Raw genomic sequence first — 12,847 nt, forward strand, 5'->3', positions numbered from 1 at the left:
CTTTCTCATTTTATTATTGATTTCCAATTTCATTCCATTATGATCAGATAAAATGCATGGTAGTATCTCTACTCCTTTGTAATTGTTAAGATTTGCCCGTGACATAATATATGGTCTATTTTTGAGAAGGATCCATGTGCTGCTGAGAAGAAAGTGTATCCACTTGATGTTGGGTGGTATATTCTGTATATATCAATTAAGTTTAAGTTATTAATTGTATTATTGAGCTCTATGGTTTCTTTATTCAACTTTTGTTTGGAAGATCTGTCCAGTGGTGAGAGAGGTGTGTTAAAATCTCCCATGATTATTGTGTTGTGGTCTATTTGACTCTTGAACTTGAGAAGAGTTTGTTTGATGAACGTAGCTGCACCATTGTTTGGGGCATATATATTAAAGATCGGCAAGTCTTGTTGGTGTATGGTTCCCTTGAGCAGTATGTAGTGTCCTTGTTTATCCCTTTTGATTAACTTTGGCTTGAAGTCTATTCTATTTGATAAAAGTACAGACACCCCTGCTTGCTTCTGGGGTCCATATGAGTGGTATGATTTTTCCCAACCTTTCACCTTCAGTCTGTGTATGTCTTTTCCTATCAGATGAGTCTCCTGTAGGCAGCATATTGTTGGATCTTTTTTTTTAATCCATTCTACTAGCCTATGTCTTTTGATTGGTGCATTTAAACCATTAACATTTAGGGTTACTATTGAGATATGGTTTGCATTTCCAGCTATATTTGATTATGTATGTTACTTAACATGATTTGTTTTTCCTCTATGATTAGTTTTTCCTTTACTGTACTACCTCCTGCTGTTGGTTTTAGCACTCCTATTTTTAATTCCCAGTACTTCCCTCCCCTAAACACATACACACACACACACACACACACACACACACACACACACTCCCTTTCCATGAGCTGGCCCAGCTCAGAGTGTAAATCTACCACAATCTCCTCTTTCTGGGTTGTCTCATGTTCCTCTGTCTTTGCTAAGTTATATAAGGCTTAGGAGTTTCTTCCTTGTCTTGTTTTATTCCTCATTTCCTCATCTCCCCATCCTTTCCTTTTTTCTTCTTGTTTACTATCCACTAAGTTCGAGGAGGTAGTTGACCCCATGGCCATTAATTCTTCTCCAGTAGTCAATTTAGTAGGGATTATTCACTCATGAATAAAGTTTCTTGGCCCTTGCAACAACCCAGGAAGGTTTTTATTATTATTATTATCACCTAATTTTAGAGATAAGAAAATCAAAGCTCCAAGAGCCTAAATAACTTTCCAAGCTCATAGGGAGAGAAAATTGCTAGATCCAGGGTTCAAACCTAAGTCTATGTAACTCTAAAACCAATGAGCTTTCAACTGCACCATTCTGCCTTGACAGGCAACTGGGCCATGGCCTCTCTGTGGTTTACTATTACCACTTATTACTAATCTCCATGAGTATTTTGGTTTAAGATGCATTTAAATTCAAAAGCCCCTATATTAGCACATAATCAAGAAAACAAGGAAATAAGGAAAGATCAGCGTATACAGGGTCTTGGGGAGGATATTAAACACATTGGGAGGTATCATACTGTGTTTTTGAGCATAAAGAACCTAACTATAATTAAAAACACACACCCCCAAAATAACAAGACTTCACCTGTAGGCTTACCGTATAGAAACCTATTAAAATTCCTGGAAATCACTCTGGCAGGGAGGTAAAGCAATGTTGGTATAGAGAAAGAAAGATATTTGGGGATTTTGAGTGAAAGATATTCCACTTCCTTCACTGGTGAAGAAAACTTGGAGATACCCATCCAGAAAGGCAAAGAAAGGAGGGAATGTAAAGAGAGATTCCCCCACAGCTCAGCACTGAGAGTGGGGCAGAGAGGCTCCAATGAAGTGAAGCAAGTGGTTGCAGGTGAGTTTCCAGGTGAGGCTCATTAATACAACCCTGAACACAGCAGAGGCTGTTCCTGCTGATGGGATGAGGAGTCAGAGGGGGAAAGTAAAGCCTCTTCAATAGAGCCAGGCAGAGGGACACACCTGTGGGAAGGCAAGCATGTGTAACGATGGCTAAATACTTACCTGCCCAGGAAGTGGGCTCTCCCAATGATGCCCTTATCCAAGATTTGTGAGGAATTGCAACAGAAATTGTTGATAAAACTCTCTGAAAAGCTATAATAAAGAGAATCACCAAATTGTATTTTTTTTAAATTAGAGATTATCTCATTCAACCCTCCAGTTTTTTAATAATACACATGATATCTTATAAAGAATACTCTATCTGGAGTCCAGTGTGGGAACATATGTCTGTCATCCCAGCAACTCTGGAGGCTGAGATAGGAGAATCACAAGTTCCAGTCAACATGGCAACTCAGCAAGACTCTATGTCAAAATTTTAAAAAATAAAAAATTTAAAAAGGTTGGAGGATGTAGCTTGGAGGGAGAGCACTTGTAGAACACGTGCAAGGCCCTAGGTTCAATCCCTAGTGCTACAAAAATAATAACAATAATAATGCTGAATTTGGTATCAGAAGACCTAGAGAAAATAAAAATGTTAAGTAATTTAATAAGCAGTGAATCACCATACGATAGTGTGTTCATCATTATCCTATGTAATCTTTGTACAGATATAAGGCTTAAAGAGATTTAGTAAATTATATTCAACAGCAAGTGATAGAGTAATAAGACTGCTACTCATAGAAGCTTTCTAATTTCAAGTTTTAATATATTTTGCTATCTTTTCTCTTTGTAGATTAATTTATGAGTGCAACAGAGAGTTTGGTGAGGAAAGAAGTGGAAATTGAAAGGTTTCAGCGAAAACAGAGGAACCAAGACTAGCATTGTTTTTAAAGGAGGATCAAATAGACTAGTCAGATCCTATTTCTAAGTTTGTAAGCCTAATTTTAAAAGGATTAAATGACTTTCCTGGGAAATTACTTTCTTCTGATGCTTTTATTTATTTATTACCTGAAGAGCTTAAATAATAATAATAAATAAATAAATAATAAATAATAATAATAAATTGCATAATCAATAGATACAACAAAGTTGCTTTGCTTAAAGCTGATAACGGAATATATAGATTTTTCATGAATAATTGAAAGGGCCTAACAAAGAGGTTGAAACTCTCCTGTCTCTGCCTCCTCCCCCACTTTTTACAGAGCCAATTTCTAAGTATCCATATGCAAAGAAATAGACCTCATCCAAGTCAACTACCTTCACATCCAGTAGGGTTTATTTGTTGCCTGCAGAGAGGGAGCCACAGTGCTCTGAAAGTCCGGCACTCACAGCTGTGGAAGGAATCCAAGGGGTGGGGATGAGAGCCCCGGCAGCTCCTAGCTCCAAGATCCAGGGCCCAAGAGATAGATGTGTAAAGCCAGGCAAGTGTTTTTTGTTGCAAATTACAGTTACTCCACCACCCTCGAGACTGCCATTCTTCAAAGCCATCAGACAGCTTTCTCAAAGACGGACTTTGATGTGTCTGCCATTTAGAAATATCTCATACTCTCACTCTACCATCAATGAGCCTAGAGAAAGCTCTCTATACACATGGCTCAATTCCTCAAGATCCTAGCAGAAAAGGTTTGTAAGAACTTAAGGCTGCTGCAGCACAGTATCAGGTGCAAGCTGCCAAAATTGGGCCATTTTCAGGAAAACAGCCTAGGCCCTAGGAACCTCTCCCTCTGGCCTCCTCTCCCTCCCCCATTCTCCCCAGAAAAAGCAGAAAATATAAACCAGAATATGGAGGCTAGGAATCCCACTCCCAGTTATGCCAGGGCTAGGTGCCACTGGGAAGCCATCTCTACTGTCCCAGTGCCCAGTACAGCATTTGGCACATATCAAGTGTTTGTTGAGTGAATGAAGAGTTGAATTTAATATCAAAAGATCTCCATTTCCTCACTAGTAAAGAGCAACATTTTATTAGGTCCCTTCAAAAATCTATAGCCCTGAGATTTTAAAATATCAGTTATAGTTTTAGATCACTTTAAAGGATAATTCTACTAAGTTAGACAAGACAGAATTCCCCCATCTGACATGATGAAGTGAACTGATTGATAGAACAATTCTCAATACAGATAACTACTTAATGGCTCTGCAAAGTGAACAAAAGCAGGAAATTTTTAGATAGAATTTAAAAATGAAAAGAGACTAGAACAAGGTGAAACTTACATTTCTTTTTTAATATTTTATTAGTTGTTAATAGATCTTTATTTATATGTGGTGCTGAGGATCAAACCCAGCGCCTCGCACATTCTAGACAAGCACTCTACCACTGAGCTACAATCCCAGTCCAGAAACATACATTTCTTGGCTCTATACTGAGGATATACCACTATGATGCGTGCAGAACCAAACTCCAAACTCCAACAGGAAATTTTCCTTCCTGCTCTACTGAAGAACCAGAAGACAAGAGACTAGAACAACATTACATCAACATGACAAAAAGAAAGAAAGAAAAACTGACAACAGAAATAGTCATAAAGATACATAGAACCAGTGCAACAAGAAATAAAATAAACAGATGGCCAGGCACAGAGGCAAACATCTGTAATCCCAACAGCTTGAAAGGCTGACTCAGGAGTATAACACATTCGAGGCCAGCCTAGGCAACTTAGAAAGTCTTTGTCTCAAAATTTTAAAAAAATGAAAAAGTAGATTCCCATCAATGGATGAATGGATAAAGAAATTGTGGTATACATATGCAATGGGATATTACTCAGCCAAAAAGAAGAATGACTTTATGATATTTCCTAGTAAGTAGATGGATCTGGAGATTATCATACTAAGTGAAATATGCCAATCCCAAAAGACCAAAGGGCCAATGTTTTCTCTGATATGCAGAAGCTTACCCACAACAAGGGGGAGATGGGGGAAGAATAGAAGTTCAGAGGATTAGACAAAGGAGAATGAAGGGGGCTGGAGATATAGCTCAGTTGGTAGAGTGCTTGCCCAGCATGCACAAGTCCCTGGGTTCAATCCCCAGCACCACCAAAAATAAATGGGGGAGGTGAAGAAGGGAGGAGAGATAGGAACTGGAAAGTGAATGTAAAGAATCTAAAACAACTTTCCTATATACATACATGAATATGCTACACTGAATCCTACCATCTTGTACATGCACAAGACTGGGGCCCTAATTAGAATAAGATATATTCCATGCTTGTATAATTTTATCAAGATGGACTCTACTGCCATGCATAACTAAAAAGAACCAATAGAAAATGAACCAAAAATAAAATGAAAAAAGGCTGGAAGTGTAGCTCAGTGGTAGGCACCCCTGGATTCAATCCTCAGTACCCAAAAAGAAAAAGAAAAGAAAGATGACAGGTTTATGTCCAAATGCATAAGCAACTACATTAAATGAAAATGGACTAAATATTGAAATTAAAAGTTAAAGATTGAAAACCCCAGATTAAAAAAAAAACATAAACAAAAAAATGGCTTTATGGGCCAGTATATAGCTTAGTGGTTGAGTACTAATGTAGCCTGTGTGAGGTAATGAATTTGATCCCCCATACCACAAAAAAAAAAAAGAAACACAATTTTATGCTACAAATGGCAGATATATTAAATATAATTGTATAGAAGAGTCAAAAGTAAAAGGATACAAAAAATTCTGGTGTTGTTACACTTTCTAGAGAGGTATAAAACTTAACCAGAATATAAATATTTTAATGAACCAATTACAGATAATTTATTAGCTACATTCAAGTTCCTTCTCCACCTAGCTAAGAAGTCTATAAGTCCTCTCAAGTCCCACTCTCTTTTTGAACCCAGTACAATCCAAAACCTGAACTGCAGTTCACCTGAACCCCCTAAAAGAAAAGTTCCTTACTCTGGATATGTTCAAAAGACAAAGAGAACTGCAATGAAGTACTGGATTTTATTCAGCAGAGCTGTTCTTGGTAGCAGGATGGGATTTTAATTCTAAAACCATCTTGTGTTTTGTAGGTTAAATAAAAATTAGAAAACATATTGATGTAGTTAGGAATCAAGAGTTTTCACTAGAAGGAGAAAAAAAGGCAAAGAAATACAAAATGGAGACTGGGGAAGGGCCACTTGGTATTGAATTTGAAGAATCCACAACAACTATGAAACAAAATCCTAAGGCCTTTGAAGAAATGAGTGGCAATACTAATGAGATATAAATAAGTGCTTAGTTTTTATACTATTCTCTAATAGAAGACTCCAGGGTTCCCATAGAAATGGCTGATTCCAGGCCTGAGTCAGAAAAAGTACAAGATGGTCCTGAAGTATCTTGTACCAAGAAGCAAGGGAGCTTAATCAATGAACCCATAAACTAGAAAGGGGACAGCCATCATCATATTTTGAATATAAAAATAATAATGGTGGAATGGATTAAAACACATGAAAAAATATGTAAACCCAACATGACACTTAAAGCAGAAAGAAGTGAGAAGGAAAGCAATCCCCATAGAGGAATGCCAACTTAGAAATGTAGAAGGGGGCTGGGGTTGTAGCTCAGTGATAGAGCGCTTGCCTCACAGGCATGAGGCCCTGGGCTTGATCCTCAGCACCACATAAAAATAAACAATAAGAAAAGATATCATGTCCATTACAACTAAAAATAAAATTTAAAAAAAAAGAAATGTAGAAGGAATGATGAATGAAAAAAAATCATCATTTCAAGACCCAATGTAAGAGGTGATTCAGGCAAAATCACTGAATGCTAAAACAAATGGAATAAAAGGTTGTCACAGAACAAATTATTCATATTAACTCCAGGTAATGTCCTACTCACAAATCACTTATTCATTACAAAGAAATATGAATCTCTAAAACATAGAGGTATATTGGGGCTGGGGTTGTATCTCCATGGTGGAGTGCTTGCCTAGCACATGTGAGGCACTGGGTTCAATTCTCAGCACCACGTATAATAAATAAAAAAAATAAAGGCCCATCGACAACTAAACAAATATTTTTTTTAAAAAAGTAGAGGTGTATTGGTCACAACTTTAAGTTAACATGGTTGGCATCCCCCCAAAAAGACTGCAGCCCAATATTGTAGGCTGCTAATATGACACAATGGGAGTTACTCAACATCATCTATGTGGTGCTGCTGCCGAAAATACTGAGTCCAACAACTGAAAAAAAAAAAAATGGATGTTGGATTCTGTGCATGACTACAACCATATTTCTCCTAAAGGAATCAATGTCATTAGAAGCAAAGGGAGCTGAGCAATTGGAATTCAAACACAGTTGGTACCAAAAAAAAAAAAAATACACGAAGTACAAATACTTTGGGAAACAGCATAGTGGTTATGTATAAAGTAAATACACATTGAGCATGCAGCAAATCTATTAGGTATTTCCCTCAGAGGAATAAAAACATACTGTCACCTAAAATCTTACCCTCTATAGTGACTTTACTCTTAATCATCTAAAACTGTAAATAACCCATGTGCCTTTCAAGTAGTGAGTAGATAAATTGTGGTGCATTCATGCCAAGGAATAACTCTCAAAAATAACAAGGAACAAATAACTAATAAATGCAACAACATGGATGAATCTCAAATGCATTATGCTAACTGAAATAAGCCACTAAAAGGCTATATACTAAATGACCCCATTTATAGGATATTTTGGAAAGGGCAAAATTATAGGGACAGAGAACAGACCAATGGTTATCAAGAACTAAGATGAGGACAGGGGTTGACAACAAAGAGACATGAGGAATTTCGTAGGTGATAAAAACTATCCTACATAGACTGTAATGGTCTTAACACAATTGTACTTGTATGTCAAAAGTCACAGAACTGTGTATTTAAAACAGTGAATTTTTTATATTCTTATATAAATTGTACACCAATTAATCTGATCTTTAAAAAGAACACAGAGGAAGGTAATGGGCCTCTTCTAGATAGAGGAAGCAAAGAAGAAATAACTGCCAGATGCTATGTGTGCACTTCCATTATATACTGGATTGGGAAGGGTAGAAGAAAACCAGTTACAGAGACATTTTAGGGTCAACAGGGGAAATTTGAGTTTGGACTCTTTGATTAATGTTATTGAGTAAGTTTTTTCAGGCGTAATGATGGGTTTTGGATGCTAGAAACTGACCCTGATCTTGAGAGGTACGTGCTGATGTATTTAAGGGTAACTTATAATGCCTGCAGCCTTTTGGATAGTTTGGCAAAAGAGATGAATACATATCAGCAAAGAGAGATGGAGTACCAGTTGCTCCTGTAGGTTTGAAAAATAACAAAATAAGAATGAATTGGGTTTTGTTATATCCTGATACAGTACAACTGCATCTCCTACTTCCCAACTTCCTGCTGCATGCTGTGGCTCATCTACAATTTCCTCCAGTTCTTCTCTTACCCTTTGCAGCTCCTTCATTTCTCATTCTCTAACCCTAACTTCCAGCTGCCTGGAAAGCGTTCATTTCCAAAGCTGTTGATCTCTGCCATGGCCCCTCTCTCTCTCCTCTCCCTAGCCAAAGCCTGACCTGTATAGCTTTGCTATTTTTAAGTTTAATCTGTGTTCTCCAAGTATCTTTAGCAGAGTTAACTGGTATCTAGGAGTCAACTGGTATCTGAGACCATCCACCTTCTCTTAGAAAAGCTCCCCATTCAGCCCTCCACCCTCCCTGTCCAACTGGAAGATCATTCAGCATCGTTTCTCCCATTCAGCTCATAGCCTCCACTCTGTGGCCAGCTGGGTCAGAAAGGGGTCAGCTTCTAAAATCTCATAAATTCCCTATCCTTGGATGATCCTCTGTCTCACCTAAAATCTGTGAATTCTTCTTTTCTGCCACCTCATTCTCAGACTCACAGACAAAGCACATGGACCCTTTCTCATCAGGACAGCTCTGTAGATGTCGACTAGGAAAACAGAATACCCTCAGGTGGGTAGATCTGAGAGGGCCACTGGAATATCCTGCAGCCTGGTATGGACACAGGTATCTCAGAGTAGCATCATTACAGGCAATTACATAATTGCCTGGCTTTGTTCTAAATATCCAAAAATGGTAGGTACATTATGTTTGTTACCATTATCAATATCTGTCTCCATGTACTCTTTTCCCTGTCAATTCAAATTTTCCATCCATTCCCTCTTTCACATTAAGGTATAAAAATCTGGAAACAACTTAAAAGTGAACACTTTCCCTTTATATTTTAATCCTCAGAAAAATTCCAAACTTCAGCTTGCAGGTAACTCTGGTTTGTTTTTCTAGCCAGCCCCCTTACACACACCTTGCCTCTGTTTCAAAGTCTTTTCCTCTGTCCCATAATTTGCCTCTCTTGGGATTCCCCCTGCTGCAGTCCGGCTGGGCAAAATAACCGGGAGGTGACAAACAACTTGAAGGTTGAAGTGGGAACTGCTTTATTGCGGAACAGCAGAGGTATATATACCTAACTGAGTACACCCAGCTTGACTCAATTAGCATCATCTAGATACAGCAGTCAGCCAATAAGGAATCCCCACCATCTTAATGGCTTGGTGGCGTTGCCTCACAAACCACTCCCCCTGGCAAACTGCCAGGCGCCATCTTGACTTGATTGCGACCCCCAACATCTCCCCCCTTTTGTTTTATTAAACAACAAGTATGTGGTTTAGGGACTGTGCCTGTTTTAGGTTATCCAATACTACATATGGTCCTTACCCGTCATTGGATGGTCTGACCTCAAATCGTCAGCCTCCTGGCTTAGGTTGGTACCATTGTAATTGGATCTTACCCGTCTTTGACTACCGGCCCAATATATTTAGCCATACTTGTGGATCTGTGTAATCTATACAAACACCATAAACAACCTGCCACAAGCAGAAGGAGGAGAATACAAAATGCCACAATACCAAGCCATTGACGGCTCCAAGTGAAAAACCCTTGGAAAAATTGTACCACTGATAACACCATTGGCAAAGACACCCTGGTACTATTACAATTTGTTGTATTAATAGATTAGTTCATAATGCATATAAGTGATACACAGTCCAGGTAAGTTCTGTAAGCAGCTTAAAGCAGAGGAATCCATTAATATGTCTATTCCTTCTTGAAGTATTGATGCAGCAGTTTGTATAGTTTGTGTGATAGCTATTGCAGAAACTGCAGCAGCAGCAGCAGAAACAGCAACAGCTGTAATGATGGTAGCTATAATTCCCACAAGTAAGCCTCAAGGTTTTTTACATTTGAAATAGGCCTTAATGGTGCTCATTATCCATTAGCCTCCAGGTGTGGGAGAACCATTGTTGCAGATGTAAGAATAGCTAAACTGGAGTTCTGGATATCAGCTGTTATGGATTTGAGCCAAATCATCTTCTTTTTGGTCTGTAGAAATCACTTTAGTTAGTCTCTCTGGAATCCAAATCGGCTGCTGTTCTCCCTGTGGAAACACACAAACAGACTCCCGACTCCAGACAATCACTGGGTCAGGACCTTTAATGATAAATAACTGTAAGCCGATACAGCTGTGGTAAAAGCTATAAAATACCAAAGCATCTGAAGGTAAATGCTATCACCATAATTGAAAACTAGAGTTCTGGATATCAGCTGTTATGGATTTGAGATATTGCTAACCCTGCATTTATAAAGCTCAGAAGGCTTGAGAATGGCGGGTTGTTCCCCCCCCCTTTTTTGTATAAAACAGGGCCAATCCTGAAGTGGACTCTGGGGGGAATTTCCTTTGGAGGCTCTTTTCCACCCTCTCGAGGAAGGTGGCAAGATCCTATGGCCCCGGGGAGTGTTCTGGACTCGAACTGCCATCAGGCAGCCCAGGCTCGGGCTCACGGCAGTGGAGTCCTGCTCCCCGGGCTGGGGGCCAGGAAGGGCCGGTGGCTGCCACTGCCGGCTGGAAAGTCCCTGCTGTGCTGCGACCAGCTCGAGCATGCGGCGGGCCGCTGCGCTGCACCACCTCATGCACCCTCCGGTGACAAAAAGTGGTTAGTAGCAGCCTTTTGTTGTAACTCCTTCCCTGATAGTCCTTCCTCTTCTGAACTTTCTTCCTCTTTCTGACTAGAGTTCCTGGGCTTTTATCAACGTATGTCCTAACTGTTCTTGGTTCTACTGGGTTGCCTCCTTCCTTTAGCAATTTACTTAACACCCTTTCAGTTTGATTTTTACTAACTTTTGATCCCATATTTCCGTAACAAAGACAACACAACACACTAAGATAAAACGAAACAAAAACACACTGTATCAATTTTTTCTGTTTTCTTGAAATGGCCATCCTTCCTCTCACCCTATCTGCTTCCTCAGGGGCAAGCAGCTTTCCTCCTGTCCTATCTATTTCTAGGGACGGGCAGCTTACCTTGTCACTTACCCCCGAGTGTCCCAGATTTCCCTGTGCGGGCCACCATTTGCCGCAGTCCGGCTGGGCAAAATAACCGGGAGGTGACAAGCAACTTGAAGGTTGAAGCGGGAACTGCTTTATTGCGGAACAGCAGAGGTATATATACCTAACTGAGTACACCCAGCTTGACTCAATTAGCATCATCTAGATACAGCAGTCAGCCAATAAGGAATCCCCACCATCTTAATGGCTTGGTGGCGTTGCCTCACAAACCACTCCTCCTGGCAAACTGCCAGGCTCCATCTTGACTTGATTGCGGCCCCCAACACCCCCCTTCTCTTTCTCTACCCCGTGCCTGGACATGATTGGCCCTCTCTGTCCTCATAGAGACATCAAGGCTCCTATCCCTTCATTCTTCTCCCAAGGAGGAGCTTCAGTAGGTCAAGAGCAAAAGGAAGGAAGAGATCCCACCTAAAGTGCAAAACTATTCAGACTAGAAGTAGCCTGGTTGGAGGCAAGCATCGGGCTTTCCTTTTGGTTTTTTATTCCCTTTTATATATTCTTTGAATGAAATAAATTTAGATACTTTTTTTGGTGGGGGGTTCCAGGGATTGAACTCAGGAACCCTCGACGATTGAGCCACATCCCTAGTTCTATTTTCTATTTTATTTAGAGACAAGGTCTCACTGAGTTGCTCAGCACCTTGCTTCTGCTGAGGCTGGCTTTGAACTCACCATGGCCACCCTCCTGCCTCAGCCTCTGGAGCCACTAAGATTATAGGCATGGGCCACTGTGCCTAGTTTACATACTTTTTAAAAATCATATGCATGAACATATTTCTATAGTAGTCTTCTATAGCACTATTTTAATGGCTATGTTGAATTTCATTTTATGGTTACACATGCTTTATTTAACTATTTCTCTGTTGTTCAACATTCAGAAAGCTTTTGGTTTTTCGAGATTGAAAAGTTGGTCCTCTGCACCAATCCACAATATATGTGACATCAATAACATCACCAATAATAAACGTACTAAGTAATCATTCGATATTTCTTTGCAGTTATTTTTTCTTTATAGAATGTAGCCCACTTACGTAATGGTCAGAATACTATGTTGGAAAGTCATTAAATTAATTTTTCTATGTACTTATCCATTTGAAATATACTTAAGCAATTTTTGTTTCTATTTGTATTCAATTGTAGGGTTCACTATTTTTATCTTTCTCATTTAAATTTATGTTTTGAATATATAAAGCATTTCTATGGCTTAAAAATCAAACACATAAAAATTTATAGTCAGACAAATCTTACATCTCTATCCTTTCTATCTTATTCTCACTTTAAGGGTGATCATTTGCATTTGTTTCTGATTTTTCTGTTGTTGTTCTGTGTTTGTGAATATATGTCTTTTTTGATAAGCATATATATTCTTATTTCTTTTCATTAAAAATGTTGTACAGGCATAAAATTGACAGAGGATTGCACAAATCCCACTCATTCAGTACCCTGAATTTTCAGAGTGAGCACATTTGTATAACTAGTAATTGAATACGTTTCTGTTTTGTCAGCTTTTTCACTACTGTGACTAAAAGACCTGACAAGAACAATTTTAAGGA

Source organism: Marmota marmota, unplaced genomic scaffold, assembly GCF_001458135.2.
Source record: "Marmota marmota marmota unplaced genomic scaffold, marMar, whole genome shotgun sequence".
Taxonomy (NCBI): Eukaryota; Metazoa; Chordata; class Mammalia; order Rodentia; family Sciuridae; genus Marmota; species Marmota marmota.